The sequence below is a fragment of the Vicia villosa genome, unplaced genomic scaffold (assembly GCF_029867415.1).
Source record: "Vicia villosa cultivar HV-30 ecotype Madison, WI unplaced genomic scaffold, Vvil1.0 ctg.000233F_1_1, whole genome shotgun sequence".
Taxonomy (NCBI): Eukaryota; Viridiplantae; Streptophyta; class Magnoliopsida; order Fabales; family Fabaceae; genus Vicia; species Vicia villosa.
The window spans coordinates 178,458-196,988 of NW_026705088.1; the positions used below are offsets into that span (position 1 = coordinate 178,458).

Sequence of the window (18,531 nt, forward strand, 5' to 3'; positions counted from 1 at the left end):
TATATATATATATATATATATATATATATATATATATATATATATATATATATATATATATATATTTTAAAATTTAGATGCATTATTTAAATATTATTCGTTCCATTCTCAACTTGGAATACATTTTTCATAATTGTAAAATTTTTAAAAAAATTATAAATTTTAGAAAATTACAAATAAATAATTATATTAAGAATCATTCGAAAAAACACCATAAAAATCCATTTTAATCTTATCTTGACTAATTTTGACTAAATTTTAAAATAATTTTTGCACTCTGCTTTACAGCAAGACAGTGAAAACCTCTCTTTCAAATTTCAAATCGATTCAACCAAACTCACAAAACCCTTCTCTCTCATTTCTCTGTAACTTCTCCTTCACTTCCTCCTTTCTCTCTCTACAAAAACCTAGAGAGAGAAACAACCATCAACAACGAGATCCAAAACCATTCTCAGATCTCTTCTCAATTCGTAACCAAAACAACTATTCACTGCAACATCTTGAAATTCAATGGCGAACAACCAGAATCAGAAGCCTCTGATCTACGCATTCGTTTCTAGAGGAACTGTTATCCTCGCTGAATTCACTGAATTCAGTGGTAACTTCAACTCCATCGCGTTTCAGTGCCTTCAGAAACTTCCTTCTAGTAACAACAAGTTCACATATAACTGTGATGCTCACACTTTCAACTACCTGATTGATAATGGTTACAGTACGTACGTTATTCCCTTCGATCTAGTGCATTTTTGTACTCATCGTGTTTGTTTCTATGCTCAATTGCTTATATCGATTGTTACAGTGCACGCTTGTGGTTTTTTTTTTTGTGTAACTAGGCTGTTAAACCATATTTTTCAGTAATTGTTGTATGCAAACCCTAAATCACTCGATCACTGTGCGATTTAACATTTATATCAGGTTTTTCTGTTTTGCATGTTTTTTAATCTTTTACAGTGTTGCTGTTTGGATTGGTAGAAGCAATGAATCACACGTACACTAACACGTGGACACCGATAATAATTTAACAAATTAAATAAAATTGAACCTCATCACAAGTTTCGATGTGTCTAACACTGACGCGGACACACATTTTTTTTCCAGAGAGGTGTTGATGCTACTGAGGGTAGAAGCAATGAGTCATATACTAGCATGTGTTGGACAATGGATATAGTTTTTGTATTTGTATTGTATGGAATTTGAATTGGACGTGTAAAAACAGAAGATCTGACCACATGGGTCAAGTCTTTATGTTAGTTGCACAATGCCATGATCTTTTTAATGTTAGGTGAGGTTACAGATCATCTATCTTGGGTTTTAATTTATTAGTCACTGTTTTTTTATTGATTTTTCTTGTAATGTCGTCATTTAATTATGTTGTTTGCCTTGAAATTGGGAAGAAAGTGTTGAATTTTTGGTAGCATAAAACTTATAGGCAAAAAGTGAAACAACGGAATAATTTCAATGTATGCTAGCATCTGCTAGTCTGATAATATATAAAACTAATAGGCAGAAAGTGAAACAAGGGAGTAACTTCAATGTATAATAGCATCTTGCTTGTCCAGTGTTGGTAATCTACGGCATTTCTGATTTTAGAGGTTGCCTTTTAAATTGTGATTTTATGATTTTATCAACTGATAATGCTTTTGTTGATGCTGCTGCTGCTTATGTTTATTGGTGATCTTTAGAAGAAATATCTGACTTTTGGGATTTGCAGCATATTGTGTGGTTGCAGATGAATCAACTGGAAGACAGGTTCCCATGGCCTTTTTAGAGCGTGTTAAGGATGATTTTGTGTCAAAATATGGTGGTGAGAAGGCTTCTACAGCTCCTCCCAACAGCCTTAACAAGGAATTTGGGTATTAACATTCTGTTCTTAACTTTTGAAGTTTAAGCTGGTGAGTTTATATTGTTATTTTGGCTCATGTGTTAACCTCTGCACAGGCCAAAGTTGAAGGAACATATGCAGTACTGCGTTGATCATCCTGACGAGATAAGCAAGCTTGCAAAGGTGAAAGCTCAGGTTTCTGAAGTTAAAGGTGTCATGATGGAGAATATTGAAAAGGTAGAGAAAAATTCAAATTATTTTGGTCAATGTTTTGTCATGTTCATGCATTTGTACTTGTGAAGTATTGATATTGATATATGTAAAAGTTCAACTCAGGATTCCAGCTATTAATCTTTGGCATCACTACAAGCAGATATGATTTTTCACTATGTTTTATAAACTTTGGTGTCTAAATTTTATTGAACCTAAACTTATGTTACAAATTTTCAACAAAAACTAATGAAAAAAGGTTATGGTTAAATTAGTTGATTCAATTATTTGTTAACTTTAAATAAATGGAAAAAAGCAAATCAACCTCAAATGTTTTATGTGGCACATATTAATGGTAGTTATTTTATAATATGGTAAGGTTATAAAGTATGATTGAATTCATGAATGATTTTTCCATCTATATTGCACAGGTTGGGAGGGATTTACTTACTCTAAGAGCGGTTCTTCTCTTTAATTCTGTTTAATGATTTTCCATTGAATGTAAATTCAACAAATCCATCTATTGAATTGAAACTCCATGTTCACACTAAGTAGACCATGATTTTAAAATTGGTTGATTTGTCATAGCAGCACTTTATTTTAACCTATAATATACTTGTTTTACGTATAATTAAATATTGACTATAAGATGCAAAATCATGAATGCTTGATTTATTTGAAATGTGACATACTCGATCATCATATTTATAACTTAATTTGATGATTGAATTTGTTAGATTCATATCCTACAAAGTCATCCCTATGTACTGGATTCACTCTTATAAATTATAATACAGATATCAATACATTTTCATATATGTTTTTTTCTCTTTGATTTAAGTATATACCCAATATTTGTATTATTATTATTATTAACACACTTTCACGTAAAGTTTCTGTTTGTTCAGGATGGGAAAATATCCCTGTTGTTTATGTATTGATGTGTTTTCATTTGAAGTTTTATTCTTTTATGTGTGTTTGTGTGTAGTTTTATTTACAGTTTTCATTTTCATAAAATATAAATAATTGTTTATATGATTTGCTTACCCGCAAGAATTTCATTTCATATAATGAATCAGTGAATAGTCTATTGGGCATGACTCAGACTGATTCTTGGATGATTTGTTTACCTGCAAGAATTTTCTTTGATGGACGTGCTTGTGAACTGTGAACATAGTTCCTTTTCATTTCTAACATTTAATTTTTTAAATAACAATTCTTGAAAGATAAAAAGTGAAGAAGAAATAGTTGTGTGATGTGTATTAATGACACATAATCATATTGATTGATGTATTTATGCGTGATCCAATGTCAGTTTTAAATTTTAATTCATCATTTGATTCAAATCAGAGACATGTTTATAATTCATCACTCTCAAGTTGCATGGTTTAAATCACAAATCTTGTGACTTTAATATCTAACTATCAATCAATCACATGTTTATAATTTATGTAGGTTCTAGACCGAGGAGAAAAGATAGAGCTTCTGGTGGACAAGACTGATAACCTTCATCACCAGGTTAGTATGTAGTTTATATGCACCTGCCAGTTCTCTATAGTATATCATAGTCTGCATTGGCAGACTGAAGTTTATGATAAAAATTGTACTTGGAAACGAGATTTCTCTTTTGGTGTTTTGGTTCTTTTGAAGTGGTTACTAAGTTTTGCGTTGCTACTATAGAAATCTTCCCATCTCTCAGATAGTCACACTTCCCCTTTTGTGTTTAAAGAAATATGTGTGTGCAACTTCCCGGTTTTTTATGTCCAGTATATGGACAATAAACCCATTTTTCTTTTCTTTTACAAACCAGTTAAACATATTGGTATTAATATGATATTGTAGTCTATATCTTCCATTTTTCTCTTTCCTTTCTTGCTACCATTATGGTAATTCTCTCTTTTACAACTTTCAAACCTGTCTGCAAAAGTCCTGAAAATCATTTTTAGGGGCAGCAGCAGGAAGGTACTAAGCATGTTCTTCAATGCTTCCTTCTTCAACCTGGATGCAATGTTCTCTATCTCAAGGAAATTTTTTTCTTATTTGAAGAGGTTCATCCTCAAATCCGTAAACCCCTTTGTTTCCTTTTTAGGAGTGGTAAAGTCGTTTGGTGGTTTGGGGGGAGGTATATAGCGGTTGGAATGTGAAAAAAGTCCCAAGTTCAATTCCTCCTGCTAACAATTAACATTTGCCCATTTAAAATCCACAATCCCCTTGGCCTTTCTGGCCAAACAATTGGACAAGAAAATCACATCCTTTGCATACTATGAACAAACCTTAGAGAAAGACAGAAAGTGCTGCATGTGTCATTTGAGTTGCTGTATGCTATTTGTATTGGTTTCATGCAGATAAGTTAACATCTGATCTGACATTCTGTCTCATATAATCAAATGTTGAATTTGCTTAGAGTTATAGAATCTTCTTTACAGTTTACATAAGCATGGTGGTTACCTCTATATAGCATGCATTATTAGAATTTGATAGCATACTAAAAAAATCGTTCAAATTCACATTTTCACATTTCTTGTTCCAGTATAGTTTTGATTGTGGATTGTGGTAGCATGATTTTGTATTTTTTTCTTTCAGGCACAAGATTTCAGGAGCTCTGGAACCTCAATACGTCGAAAAATGTGGCTTCAAAACATGAAGGTTAAGCTGATTGTATTGGGAATTTTGATAGCCCTGATCCTCATAATAGTCCTTTCTGTGACTCGGGGGCATTAAGCATTCTGTGGTATTTTATTGTTATTCCAACGTTGTGATAATCTGAGGTAAGATGTCAATGTATGGCATGCGTTTGTATGTAATATAGATTACAAATCCCGTCAAGTTGTCACTTTGCTTTACTTTAGAACATAGCTTTTGAATATAAATTGGTTTGTCTGTTTGAAGGTTGATTTTCATTCACATCATTCATATTGATATTGTCATCATTCATGTAAATTGTTTCCTTCGTGATCTTATTCTTTAATGTTTCCGAATCTGTCATTTTTCTGTGTGGTTTTTTTGCACACTACACAAGGATGGAGAAACTCATGTATCCTTAGAAGTGTTCATGACTCACTTAGATATTAAAAGACTGTGTTTACTGTTATTTTCCCAAAATTTCCTATCCAGATATTATTTTATATCTTACCTTCAGTGGTTTGTCTGCAAAGGTTATTTTATATCTTACATTCTATCATAGAATTGTTCATGCCAAGATTAAACTCGGATACACCCAATCCAAGTGATTTATATCACACGTTTTACTGCATTAGTCATTAGTAACAATACTACATGAGTATAGAGGAGCAGTATTCTACCAATAAAGAATGATTAATACTACGTTGTGATGCAAGTTTAAAACATATAATTGTTTAGTCTCCCTTGGCTCCTAATACTCCAAAGCTGTATAAGTAAAGGCATTCGTTCTTAAATTGTAAAGTAAGCCATTAAGAACTAATAAGATAGATACTATGAACTTATGAAAAATTGTGATTGAACAGAGACTAAAAAAGACCCAACTAGTAATGAAGTAACAGTTTTATGTTTGGAAGGTTGATCATAGAATCAATCTACTTATTACTATGGAGTGATATTAGAAGGATAAAAAATATGCGCACTTAATTTTTATTGATTTGCATCTGGTGTTTGATATAGAATCTTGATAGATTTTGTGGAAAACATAGAAAAGAAAGCTGTTAACATTGCTTATCTTTGAGCTACAAGAATATGTACGAGGGAGTCTCGACTTGTGTGTGGATACATGCCAAAGGTAAATGATTTTCTCATAACAATAAGTTGAACTAAGGTTCAACCCAAAACCTTTACCTTTTTTTTTTTTTTTGGAATTTCTTATTCCATTCCATGGTAAAAAGAAAAACCTTATGAAATTCTTAAAATACTCCTTGGAAATCGAAAGTATATTTCCGATGCGCATCTATTTTTTAAAGGAATTTTTCTTTACCCACCTCCCTATGGGGGTCACCCCCAGCGAAAATCCAAAACTGCCCCTGCTTCGGAGATGCATCTCCGAAGTTATTTTTTTTAAATTTTTTTTGACTTCGGAAATGCATCTCCGAAAACACCAAAAAAGTGGTGTTTTCGGAGATACATTTTCGAAGTCAAAAAAATTCAAAAACCGTGAATATTTTCGGAAGTTCATTTCCGAAAATATTGCTGTATATACAAATTTTCCTCCTTCACTATTTCATCATTTTTCTCCAAAACTTCCCCAAACCCTCTCCAAAACCCAATCAATCTCCATCCATTTTTCGTCCTAAAATCAAGTTTCAAACCGTTGATCACGTTAAAGGGAGCATAGAAAGCTACAATTTCAGGTAAATATCACTCATTTGTTCCCCTATTTCACTACATTGATTGTAGAAATTTGTGTTGAAACTGATATGGTTCGGAAGTTCATTTCCGAAATATATTACCTAACAAATTTCGGAAATGAACTTCCGAAATATGCCCTGGCAGTAAAAAAAAAACTGTTTTGGCCAACTTTTGCTAATTTTTTCATTTGTTAGGTATGGTGCATCCGGACAACATTGTGCAAGACGATCCAGTAGTTGTCAGCGTTAATAACAATCCGGTTATCGACGTTAATCCTATGATCAATGCGGTTGATGTTCGGCAAGAATTTACAAATGATCAGAGCTTCGGTAGTCGCGAACAATTGATTGAGTGGGTTCGGAACGAAGCTAGTAAACTTGGATTTGGAATTGTTATTTTAAGGTCGGACAACGGAAATAGTAGGCGAAAAGCTTTCGTTGTTTTGAATTGCGAACGGGGTGGGAGTTATGTACAATCAAACCGGGTGCTAAAACACGACGACACGGGATCGAGAAAGTGCGGGTGCCCTTTTAAGTTGCGTGCTACTCGAAGGGTTGATGATTTGTGGCGGTTAACCGTAATTTGTGGAATTCATGATCATGCCTTGGATGTCAAGTTACACGGACATCCAATGGCGTCGTTTGTCCCGCGAAGAGAGGAATGTGATATCGGACTTAACGATAGTCAAAGTGGCGCCTCGTAACATACTTGCCGATTTGAAGCGTAAGAAACCGGATAGCGTTTCAAATATCAAACAAGTTTACAATGAACGACACAATCTCAAAGTTTTGATTATGGGCCCTCGGTCGGAAATGCAACAACTTTTGAAACTACTAGGTGATAACAATTATGTTTCAAGCTTCCGAACCTCCGAGGACAAAGTTACGGTGCGTGATATTTTTTGGACTCATCCCGAAAGTATCAAATTATTCAACACATTTCCAACCGTTCTAGTCATGGATTCGACGTACAAGACAAACAAATATAGGCTTCCTCTTCTAGAGATAGTTGGTGTGACCTCGACGGACAAGACTTATTCGGCCGGGTTTGCTTTTTTGGAGTGTGAAAAAGAAGACAACTTTACATGGGCCTTGGGAATTTGCAAGTCTTTGTTAGTTGATCAAGAGGTTATGCCAAACGTCATTGTCACCGACCGGGACAATGCTTTGGTGAATGCGGTTGATACCGTCTTCCCGACGTCGACCGCGTTATTTTGTCGGTATCACATAACTTGCAACGTGAGAAGTAAGTTGAAACCCGCGGTTGGGACAAAAGATAGGCCGGATGAAAACGGTAAAGTTATCAAAGCCGGTGTTGTGGTTGAGAGGATAATGGCGGCATGGAGGGAAATTTTGGATGCACACTTCGAAGAGGTGTATACCGAGAAATTGGTACACTTTAGGTCTTTGTGTGGTTCTGTAACACCCTTCTAAACCCCGCGACAATTTTTAATAATTAATCAGAGTACAAAACATATGCACAAGGGTGCCACAATTATTCAAAATAATTAAATCAACTAAGGTCAAAGTCACGCTTCATTAGGAAACGGTTCACCAAAACATAATCATGTTTATCACAGCGGAATACTAAACATCATCAAATACAACCAAATGCAATCATAATTCAACACCAAATAAAATGGATAGTTTCATAAAAACTCTATAACTATCGTTCCCCAGTGTTACAGATCAGAGCATGACCGACACGACCCAACATAAACGGATAAACTCTACGAGTCATCCTCACCAAGCACTAATGCCGCTACTCCTCAATCTGAAAATGGCAACATGTAAGGGTGAGTCTCTTTCTCAATTAGTAAATATTATGCAATTCATAAGCAACAAGCATCATAATATACCGTTCACCCAATTATACATATTCAGATTCACATCCATTATTAATTCACACAATAATAGATTACAACACACACTACAGAAATCCATACAATCATATTATGACATAATGCATATGACACAACTGACACTATGCATGTGGTACCAATAAACCGTGGAATCAATCCACCTAACCGATCTACGCCTCATCGAGATACGGCCCACCGACACAATTTCCACACAATGAGAAATATGTCCACCAACGATCCAAACATCACCGGGATCCAACATCAATGCATATGAATGAATGAAACACATATAACATACTTAAAACACACCGAATCACGATGAACAACTCATATCATCACCACATTACCGAATAAGTATGTACATGTTTTCAACATCATTCAAATAGTCATGCATTCATCACAATCATAATAATAATCACAACCAATTCATCATCACATCAATTACATTGTTACACCTATCTCATATGCACACAATGTCAATTTTCATCAAGTAATTAAATCAAGCTTTATAGAAATAAAGTCGGCCACTGCCTACATTCATCATTCATCATTCATCATATAAAACATTTAATTACTTGCACAACGCCCAAAACGGCACTAAAAACGGACCTACAGTTTGAAAGTTACGCATTTTTAAAGAAATGTTCCGTCACTAACAGCACGCGGCACCAACACATGGACGCGGCGCGACCTGAGCGTATCACAACTTCTTGGAATTCTGCCCAACGGTTCGCGGCGCAAACAGAGGTTCGCGGCGCGATCTGGCGATTTTGCAGAATTACGGGTCTGCGATTTCACATCCTTTTCACCCAAAAGCGATTCCAGACATCCCATACAGGCATATAATCATCACACAGTCAATTATACACCATAAAACATCATTATTAGCCAAATAGTTCACACTATCATCATCAATTCAATCCAAATGAGAGTCCTCTAACCTAACAATCCCAATATAGAATTGAACCGAACTATACATCAATCTACCTATTACCTAAGATCACATAATAGATACTAAAAGGAAGAGTCCCCCCTTACCTCGATGAATTTCTTGAATGCTCTCCTTCCGGTTTCACGTTCTTGCCTCTTTCTCTTCTCTTTCTCTTTTCACGTGTTCTTCCTTCTCCCCAAATAGTTCCTTTTTCTTATTTTATGAAAAATAAAATAAAATGAAATATCACAACTTAGTAAAAGGCCTAACTAATTAGCACCCCTCTTTTACTATCACCACACCATAAGCCCAATCGCTCTTACTCCCTCATTTTCCAATTAAATCCAATTTAAATTCTCAAATTCTAATTATTTAATTTAAATCCAAATTAAATTAATAAACTGAAATTATGGGTGTTACAGGTTCCATTAAGACATTTTGTCATTACGTCGAATCCACCATTCTTGACAAAGTTAGAGAAAAAGTCGTGTGCGCTTGGACAAATCGAGTTAGACATCTTGGTTGCACCATGACTAACCGAGTTGAATCCGGACATGCGGTCTTCAAGAGGTGGTTGGGTGATAGCAAGGGAGATTTGTGTCGGGGATGGGACACCGTCAACCAAATGCTCCAAAATCAACACAATAAAATTCAAACATCGTTCGGTCGGAGCAAGACGGTTATGACACCGGTATAAGGGCCAAATTCTATTCTCCCAATTGATATACAACATATACCGGACGAGTTTGAATTTTTTGTTTCATGAAGCGAAGCGGTCGGAGACCATGGGGCCGGATAGTTCTTTATGTGGGAGTACCATTAGAACTACATACGGCCTTCCATGTGCTTGTATACTTTCAAAAAAGAAGAAGTTGAATTCACCAATACGCATGGATGAGGTAGCCGACCATTGGAAGAAACTTCGTTTTGATGATTTTGACCCGCCGAAGGAAAATGACTCCAAAATCACCATCTCCAACGAGTTAGAAGTGATAATGGAGAAGTTTGCTAAAGCGGATGACACCACCAAAATGCACATAAAAGAACAATTGCGAAAAATTGCATTTCCGGAGACCACCGATTTTCAACCGCCATCTCAACCGGTTAAAACGAAAGGTGCACCGAAAAAGTCCAAAGTTACACAAGAAGACACATCAACAAAACGATCTCCATCCTACTTTGAACATGTTGATGCATCATTCCCGGATTCACCGACACCGAAGTCCAAGTGTAGTGGTAACAAAGGAGCCCGTATTTCGAAGCCACCTCGCACATCGCCGATCAAAAAATCACCGATTGTCTACATTGATGAGATGCCACTATTTATGCATAAATATATCGATAACATCGTTGATGTTGGAGGCGACGACAATTGTGGATATCGGGCCGTTGCGGGTTTGCTCGGTAAAGGGGAAAATAATCACACTTTAGTCCGACGGGAACTCATTGCGGAGTTGACTTCGTATCGGGACATCTACGGCCGACTATATGAAAATCAAGAAAAGTTTGCGAAAATTCATGATTCACTTGTTCCATCACTTACCGGTATCGCTCCGGTTTCGAAGTGGATGTCATTCCCCGAGATGGGTCATCTAATAGCAAGTGCATATGATATGGTGTGTGTCGATTTGACGAGGTATGGACTAAGTGAGACTTTCTTTCCACTTCATAGTCGACCGCCGTTGGACGCGTCAAGCCGCATCATATGCATCGGGTATCTACGATCGCGGCACTTCGTCCAAGTGTTTTTGAAACCGGGGTGTCCTATACCAGCTACTTCTTGTCAATGGACAACACATCTTTCAAATGAGACGGAGACTTGGCCGGATCCGTTCGTTTCGAGAATGGCGGAGTTTGAAGAAATGATGAGCCAAGAGCGCGAGCAAAATAGAGAGCAATCGAAGAACGTACCTATTTTGGACTTAGGATCCACCGATTGGTTCGGTGAATTTTAGTTTGTTCCGGATCGTTTTTTGTTTGTAATGACCATTTTTGTATGTATTGTTGTTTATCATGTAAAATCGGACCGATCGAGTTGGACGCGAAACTTCAAAGATCGGCGGACGACGTTATCAAAATGTTGACTCATCCCCACCTACCCGTGTTTAACAATATGTAACTTTAATCTTATGTAATGTGATCGATGTAATCTTCACCCGATTAAATAAAGCGAATCGTTCTTGTTTTTCATCTTTCTTTTGTCCAGACAATATTTCGGAAGTACATTTCCGAATTCCTCCAAGGGGGGTGAATTCGGAGATGAACTTCCGAAAACACCACATTTTCTGAAAAATAACTTTATTTCGGAGATGCATCTCCGAAATCAATATTTTATATAAAAAAAACACTTTTTCGGAGATACATTTCCGAAAACACCTTTTTTTCAAAAAAAGTACGTTTTCGGAAATAAACTTCCGAAAATAGGGGTATTGTGGTAAATTCACCGGAGGTGGCCAAGAAGGTTAGGAGGTGGGTGAAGAAATTTTCTTTTAAAGTTGCACTTAAAATCGAAAATACATTTCCGGTTCTTAATAAATCCAAACGCACTTACTTAAATCCAAAAATACATTTCAGGTTCCTAATAAACCCAAACACAAACACAGTATTGTGCTCGTTGGCGAGTTTGTAGTGCACATATTCTACCTTTTTTAGCTACATTATTTGCGGTAGTATTTATTTCCCTCTCTCTATTTATACATTTATTTTCCATTAAAAAAAAAGTCATATACTCATATAAATAGGGACCTAGAAAATACAATATTTCCATAATAATAAACTCGAGTTCATTGAAAACAAAAATTAAATCTAACAAATAACGATGATCAGTTATTGGAACAAAAATGTATAAAATAGAAACTGATAATTAATTTTCTTCATATTAATCAAAGCATTACACATAAAACTGATACAAGAGAAGCAAATGATCTGTTCTCACAACCAAATGAAAGGCAAAATAATTTTTTATTAGAAATCGGAAATGTATTTTCGGTTTATATCGGAAGTATATTTCTAGAATAAATTTTATCGTAAAATTGGGCAAATCTCAAAAACGAACGAATTATATTTGTGTGGTGTGAACCGGAAATATATTTTCGATTTTCAAAGGTATTTTTGAAATTTCGTGTGGTGCACTAAAAAAAATGGGAGGAATAAAAAAATACTTTAAAAAAAAAGTTTAGAATGTACTTATAGAACAAGTCTAAGTATAAACATTGATATGTATATTCTTTGTAGATAATAAAGTTCTAAGACGATTAAAATGGGAGGTTAGGGACGAGTTTTAGAAGTATGAGTTTTGTCTCGGTAGAAGCTAAACAAATTACATGGAATGTAATTTTAACAAATAAAAAAATGTTTTTAGTTTGGAGGTGAAAGTTGAAGATTATATCATATCACAAGTTATGTAATTTTAGATATATTGGATCCATGGTACAAAATGATAGAAAAATTTCTCTTTGCATCCTTATACCTTCTCTCAAGCTCAGGAAAATGTTAAAAATTTCCTCTATTTTTGAGATTTTTAAATGTGCGTAAGGATGTAAAGAGAAATTGCCAAGATGTAAACCATAAAATTCAAATTAGGTTGTTGAAATGGAGGAGCTCAAATGTTTAACGGGATGCAAAAAATACTGCCCAATCTAAAGAAATTTTTTCTACCAGATAGCTGTAAGGCCAACAATATTATTCCAACATGAGACAAAAATATTAAGTATAATAGAAACGAAGATGTTGCATTTGACGCGTGATAAGATTAGATGTAAGATTTGAAATGATAATATTAGAGTAAATTAGGGTAACATCTATAACAGAAAAGATGTTCAAAACTAGACTAAGTGATTTAGACGTGTAGAGAGAAATTATGTGATTTATGTAGGAAATAAAGTAGATAAGATGAATGATAGTCAACCTGCTAGTTGTTAAACTCGGTTGTTCTAGCCGTTATCTCCGCACAAAACAACAAAATCAAGAAAACTCCATCATGTCGTGTCGTTCCATCACATATGATTGAAACGACCGAAATAGGATTGCATTCAAAACAACGTCGCATTAGAGCGACCGCTCTGGACGCGTCAGCCGCGATCTGCTAGAAATAGAAGAAGATAAAAAACTACAAAAATAACTATTAAAAAAGATTTGAGATTAATGAGTTGGATAAACATATAATATTTAAGATAGATAACATTATGACGCTGTTTGATCAATATATCCAACTCCATTTACTAGGATAAGATTTACTAAGATAAAATTTGATTGTTATTGTTATTAATTTGGATCTCAGTTTATCACTCAGGCTTCTTTCTGTCCTTTTTATAATAATATGGGCATTACATCTCCCATCCTAAGTGGTGGAGAAATACCTTATGAGAATTCGAAAATGTCCCTATGGATCCGGAAGTATATTTTGGAACGCACCCACTTCACACTAAAATATGTTCTTAGTGAGATACACCCATATTTTCCCGAAAAACTACTCCGGTTGTGTATCTTTGGACACGCCCCTTTGATGATTTTGTTCACTTAACTTAATGACAAATTCATATGTGTAGTTTCGAATTTATCAAGTAGGAATTTGAAAAATGCCATATTTGCATCTTAGTAAAAATTTTAGAAATGCATTTTCTAAAATGTCAATCGGAAAATTTTAAAAAATACCACATTGCATGTTTGCTTCACTCATGATAAAAACACCATTCTTCTTCAAAACCTACCAAAACTTCCTTCCACACTCAATTAACTTTTCTACTTCAAAATAATATTTATCTGCTTTTTCATATCAAAATGAGCAAAAGAAGCTGGAGTTTAAGGTAATGTACATGTATTTCCTTCCTCATTACCTACATTAATTTGGTTTTCTCGTTAAAAAAACCAGCATTGAGTAATACACATACGGATTGTTGTTGAATGTCGTCCGAAAGTGTATTTCTGGATTAGGTCAGAGTTAAATTTGGGCAATTTTTGAATATTTTGTGTTACGATTGGCCATAAATATACTGCACCCTGATGTTGTCCCCAAACCTATGATTGTGTCTACATATGTCAAACTGGTTAATGTCAAGGTAGATGTTGGCAATCAATTTACAAATGAATAAGAGTTTGTTGTTCGTGATCATATGCTCCAACGGATCTGCACGAAGGTTGTCAAATTAGCGTTCAATGTTGTAATCAGAAGATCATATATTGGTTATGATAGAAAACTCGCATTTGTGACACTTAGATGCGAAAGAAGTGGCAAGTACACAATTCCTATTAGAAAGTTGAAACGAGATGACACCGATTCGAGAAAATGTGAGTATCCATTTAAGTTGCCTGAATACCTTTTTGCAAATAATAAATGGAGATTTAATGTGATTTATGGTACACATAATCATGACTTGTGTCGCAAGTTAGCCGGTAATCTCATTGCATGTCGTCTTATGCCTAAAGAGAAGGAAATCGTTTCTAACATGAGATTGAACATGTTGCAGTCCAAGAACATACTTGCACTTTAAAGCAGAAAAGACCTTAAAATATCTCAAATATCAAGTAAGTATACAATGTTCATGCCCAAAACAACAAGAGGATAAGAGGGGATATAACTGAAATGCAATAATTGTTGAAGCTTCTGGATGCTAACCATTATGTATCTAGGTACTGAGTGTACGAGGATGGATAAACCGTTCGAGATATATTTTGGACTCACGCTAATTCCATAAAGTTGTTCAACACATTTCCCATTGTACTCATTATTGATTCAACATATAAGACCTATAAGTACAAACTTTCATTTTTGAATATTGTTGGTGTTACTTTTACGAAAAAGACTTTTTACATTGGGTTTGAATTTTTTGAAAGCGAAAAAGAGGACAACGTTACTTGGGCTTTTAGAAATGTGTCAGATAATATTAAAGGACAAAGAAAATACGCCGAAGGTCATTGTCAGTGATCACGATACCACATTGATGAATTTAGTTGAAAATGTGTTTCCTACATCATATGCATTACTTTGTAGGTATCACATCACAAAGAATGTGAGAAGTAGACTTAAGCCTGTGGTAGGGACCAAATAAACAAAGGGTGAAGATAAGAAAATGGTCAAAGCTAGTGAGATACTAGAAAGAATAACAAATGCTTGGAATATTATAATAAATCCTTCTACGAAAGATTTATATATTGATTCTGTTATAGTTTTCAAGAAGATGTGTGAAAATATTCAAATTTCTTGAAATATCATGAAAGTACAATTTTAGACCAGATGAATAGGGATGGCAATGGATACCCATGGGTACGGATACTAGTCTTCCGCTACCCATCCATTTAATAAAAATAATATCCATATCTGCCCCATACCCGTATGGATATTTGCCGGGTGGGTATCCGTGATATTTTAAATATTCGCGGGTATTTACGGATACCCATGGATATTTTTTTTAATTGAAATTTACTAATTTTTTATATACTAAATAGAAAATTTATCTTTTTATTAATAGAAAAGTATGTGTTATACATTTACTATATTAAATTCAAAAACATCTTATAATGAATATTATGTAGAATATGAGAAAATGTTTAAAGAATATTTAAGTATACTAACTGATATTAAAAAGATATTCAAGTATACTAATTTTAAAAGGATATTTAAGTAATTTTAATCACTATTAACGGATATGGATATCCGCGGGTATGGATACCATCAAATTCGTATCCGTACCCGTAAGTAAACGGGTAACTAAATATCCGTTTATAATACCCGCGGATACCCGTTAAGCTATCCAACCCGTGCCCGTGACGGATTTTATCCGCGGATACCCGCGGGTATGGGTTTTTTTGCCATCCATACAGATGAAAGAGAATATTGTTTGTGGTTGGACCGGTCGGGCTAGAAACTTTAGAAATACAATAACTAACTGAGTTAAATATGTCCATTCTACATTGAAGAATTGGTTCGGAAATAGTAAATGTGATATGTGTAGAGATTGAGACTCTATGAACTAAATGATTCAAAATCAGCATAATGAGATACATACATAATTTAGTTGCAGCATTACACTGTGAAAACACATATTCAGAGACAAAATTCTCTCTCTATTCACAGTTGGTGGGTAACATATCTAAAGCAAGATTGTATTTTATTTTTCACAAAGCTAAACAAGCTGAGAAAGTAGGTTAAAATAGCTCAAAATGTGGTTGTACAATTAGAAAGACGTACGGTCTTCTTGTGTTTGTTTAATTTCAAAGAAAGTGAAGTTTAATAACCTAACACGAATGAATGGATAAGGTTTACTTTACACCCACTAGAAAAGGCTCCTCTTTAATGATGATGGTGTGATAAATGACGTTAAATTGAATATATATATATATATATATATATATATATATATATATATATATATATATCTTGACCGAAGGGGAAGTAATTCAAGAGAGATTTTTGAAAGCCGATGAAAACATGAAACTCCACATCAAAGAGTAATTGAGAAAGATTGCCTATCTATAAACCATAGATTTAAAACCATCGCTTCAACCCGTAAAAAACAAAGGGTGCTCCTAAAAAGGTCAAACCAACGACGAGTGACAACTCAAACATGCAGTCTCCTTCCTATTTTCATGATGTTGACACACTTTTCCAGATTCTCCAACTTCAAAATCTCAAAAAAGTGTTTTCAAAGATGTTCGCATTAGCAAACCATCTCGTACACCACCTTTACAAAAACTGAAATACATCAAAGAGATGTCACTTTTTATGCACAAATAAATTGAATGAATTATAAATGTTAATGGTAACAATAACAGTGATCACTGAGCTATTTCTTCTTTACTTGGTAAAGAATAGGAGAATCATACACTTGTCAGCCAACAACTTTTCAAAGAGTTGAGGGCGCATAAAAAAATCATATACAACGTTATACAAAATAAACATTACGATGCAATTCATGAATCTCTTATTCCTTGTGTTAGCTGTGTGGCGCCGGAGAAAAAATGGATGCAATTTATTGAAATGAATTATCTTATAGCAAGTGGTATAATATGTTTGTGTATTGGTCTGACAAGATACGATTTTTCGAAAACCGTTTTCCACTTCGGATTGCCCCACCTCAAATTCCAACCAACCGATTTATGTCTATTGTGTGGCTTTCGAAATCAATGTATTTCGTTCAAGTTTATTTGAAATCGGGACGCCCTATACCATTGATTTAACCAAAATGGACAACTCATTCAACAAAGGAAGCTTAAACTTACCCAAATCATTTTTTTTTGGATAAGATGCAAGAACTCACATAGTTGAGCGAGATTAAAAGAGAATCAATTAAATACAAGTCAAAGGCAGAACCATCCATAAATATAGATTTAGACGGTGACACATGTTTTGATTCATTTTATTTTTTCTTCAACAATGTATTTAACTAGTTACACCTGTTTAGTCTGTAATGTTGGATTGATATCAACAATGTAATATGTATACATTTTTATACATTTTAATGTATATTTCAATTTTCCAAAATTTTCACCATTTTTGTGTTTCATAACAGGTTATGTGTGAACAGTTACGAGTGAATCCAAAAATATATATTCGGGCACACCCTAACTAAAAAAATGCTAACAAGAGTTTATTTGAAAACGCATTTTCAGACTCACCCCATATTATTAAAAAAATGATAGTAGGGATTTAATCGAAAATACATTTATGGACTCACCTTAATTTACCTAAAACAAAATAGGGTGTTTCAGGAAGTACATCTCAGAAATATCCTTTAAGACAAGATTGAGTTTATAAGGTCCATATTGGTCTAATACTTGTATAAATATGAGTGCCACTATACTTGTTAGCATAAACACACACATAACGTCTCAATACGTATATCTCGCTTTAGTATATTTCAGCGGAAAAAAGCACCCTTAAATTTAGGTTCTCAGAGATCACACGTCTTGTCGATCTAAAATCAATATAGAGAATATGTACCTAAACAATTGAAGAGTTGTGAAGCTCTATTATCGTTCACTCTCAATTGACAACGAAAGGAAGATACAATTCAACTGTTATATGGAGTACATTTCATTGTTACAAAACTGAAGATCCGATCGAGGTGGATGTTAAGTTTGTGAGATCGATCGAAGATATTCTAAAGAACGTCCTATTTAATGATGAAATGTATTGTTAGATTTACATTACCAGTTATCTATGTAATGTTTCGTTTTTACTATATGTCAATACAATGATTAATTTCTAATTTTCAAGTATAGCAGTTTCCAAAAATACATTTTTCAAATTTTTTAAAAGTTTGAATGCGTCTAAAAATATATTTATGAATTTGAGAGGCATTTTAAATTTTTTATAAGGGTGCGCGAGTAACAATTAGGATGAGAAAAGTGATCCCTTATAATAATTCGTTTGGGCCTCCAATTGAAGTTAGA

At 34.3% G+C, this 18,531-nt stretch overlaps 1 pseudogene; it reads left to right on the forward strand.

Moving 5' to 3' along the window:
- Positions 1-310: 310 nt before the first annotated feature.
- Positions 311-4,920, forward strand: LOC131625710 (vesicle-associated membrane protein 722-like; annotated as a pseudogene).
- Positions 4,921-18,531: the final 13,611 nt, after the last annotated feature.